Raw genomic sequence first — 2,472 nt, 5'->3', positions numbered from 1 at the left:
AGGTAAGAAAGGAGCATAGGTAGAAATCCTTCCATAAGTGCTATGGTCATACAAAACGACCATCCGAACGCCGATGGGAGAAACCCCTTTCTCTTTGGCATTTGGATCTGAGGCAATCATCCGGTAGAAATCGATTCGATTAGCTTCTGAGTGAAGCCTTACAACCCTGAGACGAATGAAGAAGGAACGAAGTTAAGCTTGGATTTGCTCCAAGAGAAGGGGGACAATGCTTAGACGATGATGGCAGCCTATCAGCAACGAACAGCTGGATATTTCAATAAAACCGTCAAGCTGAGACAGTTCAAGACTGGGATTGGGTCCCCGGAAGGTTAGCATAGCCACATGGGACCCAACGGCAGGCAAACCAGGACCAACATGGGAAGGACCGTACAAAGTTCTTCGAAGTCACCAACAAAAAGCCTATTACCTATAGGATGCAGAAGGAAAGTTGCTGGCTAGACCTTGGAATACTGATCATCTGAAAAAATACTATCAGTAATTTTTCCATTATATTTATTTCTTGTAATTCATGAAGATAAAAGTCTATTCATGAAGACTCATTTGAGGGTCGGAGGACCCTTGGTCAAAACGACCATCGGGCCCGGTGACAAATTCCTTGTCGTGCAGTAGTCTCGAAACAAGGGAGTAAACCCGTGACGAAAAAAAAAATCCTTCTCAGAAACAAGGGAGTAATCCCTTAACGAAAAAAAAAATCCCTAGCCTCGAAAACAAGGGAGTAAACCCTTAACTAAAAAAAATCCCTCATCTCGGAAACAAGGGAGTAAACCCTTAACGAAAAAAAAAAAAAATCTCTCGTCTTGGAAACAAGGGAGTAAACCCTTAATGAAAAAAAAACCATTCGCCTCGAAAATAAGGGAGTAAACCCTTAACGAAAAAAAATCCCTCGCCTCAGAAATAAGGGAGTTAACCCTTAACAAAAAAAAATCTCTCACCTCAGAAACAAGGGAGTAAACCCTTAACGAAAAAAAATCCCTCACCTCGGAAACAAGGGAGTAAACCCTTAACGGAAAAAATTTCCCGCCTCAGAAACAAGGGAGTAAACCCTTAACGAAAAAAAATCCATCGTCTCGGAAACATGGGAATAAACCTTTCCAACCAGGAAAATAGAGGATTCAGCAATAAAGACATTCAAGCACGGCAAAACAAACAAACGAAGCCAAGAAGAGGATTCATCATACAACACCAGAGAAAATCATGCCAGAAAAGCAGAGTGCAACACAGCAAAGGGATCCAAGGTAAACATTTCATTGAAGATTATTACGTTACAGGAAGATTCAATTACAACAGCCACAAAAGATCAAGTCAAAACAATTACATGAAAAATCAAGCTACAATAGGCATTCAGCTACTTATAAATCTAACTATCACATACGGGCTCGATTTGGTACTTTACGTCCAAAGAGACATTGTACAAAGAATCACATTTGGGCAATCACCCAGGAATATGATGAAAAAGAAATTTAAGGTCCTGGAAGGGCCATTGCCATTTATATCGAAGGTTACTCTCGGTGACCTTCACTCCATGGACCATGTTTCTCAAGAGCCCTAGCCTTCCATAACCGGTATTTTCTACGAAGTCTCTGGCACTTCTCCTCCTCCTTCAGAAACAATCGAATGAAAGAGTAAACGTCGGAGGCTTTCTTCCATCTATTTTCATGAATACTGACAAGATAAGCCTCGAGATCCACGATTCGCTAGTTTCACGACTCCAACTGTTGATCTTTCCAGGCTATTTGATAGTCCTTCGCCTCAATATCGGCCGTCAACTTCGCCACCTGATTAGAGCAGTCCACTAAGCACTGTTCCTGTGCCTCCAACAACAAACGTAGTTCAGCAACTTCTGCCTTAGAACCACGAGGGGCACAAGAATGAAGCCACTTAACGGGATGAAGAAGCTACACCCCTAGGAAGAGGAAAGGCGGTAGAAGCAGCCGACTCTGTCTCCGCCAAACTCCTAGATGAAGAAGTAGAAGCCATGAAGAAAGAAATCAAAGAGAAAGAAAAATCGAAGTCAGTTAAATGAAATACCTTACATCCAAATGGATATTTATAGTAGGAAAGTTCTTAAAAAATGAAAGGTCACCTTTAAATATGAAGAGATGTCCCGCGAAGAGTCGCCTAGGAAATCCAAGTGGCGACGCAACACGTGTCCCGCCATGGAAGATCGTGCACAATAATGATGATCTCTGAAATTTGAAACAACAAATACCAAAGACTAACAGAAAATTTAATGACTAAGGTTTAAAAATACATTTTAATCTTAAGCCATGGGGGGTAGAACACCCGACCATAAAGTACAACACCGAAAACATCAAAAGCAGCCGAAAATATGAAAAGGCATCCAAAGATCAAAAGGCATTCAAAGTATCCAGAAACACCAGAAGTTCAAAGACAGTTCAAATATGCACAAAGCAAAAAATCCTTATACAAAAAAAAAAAAAAAAAAAAAAA

This window comes from Corylus avellana, chromosome ca7, assembly GCF_901000735.1.
Source record: "Corylus avellana chromosome ca7, CavTom2PMs-1.0".
NCBI classification, from domain to species: domain Eukaryota; kingdom Viridiplantae; phylum Streptophyta; class Magnoliopsida; order Fagales; family Betulaceae; genus Corylus; species Corylus avellana.
Note: the sequence above shows the minus strand (reverse complement) of the source record.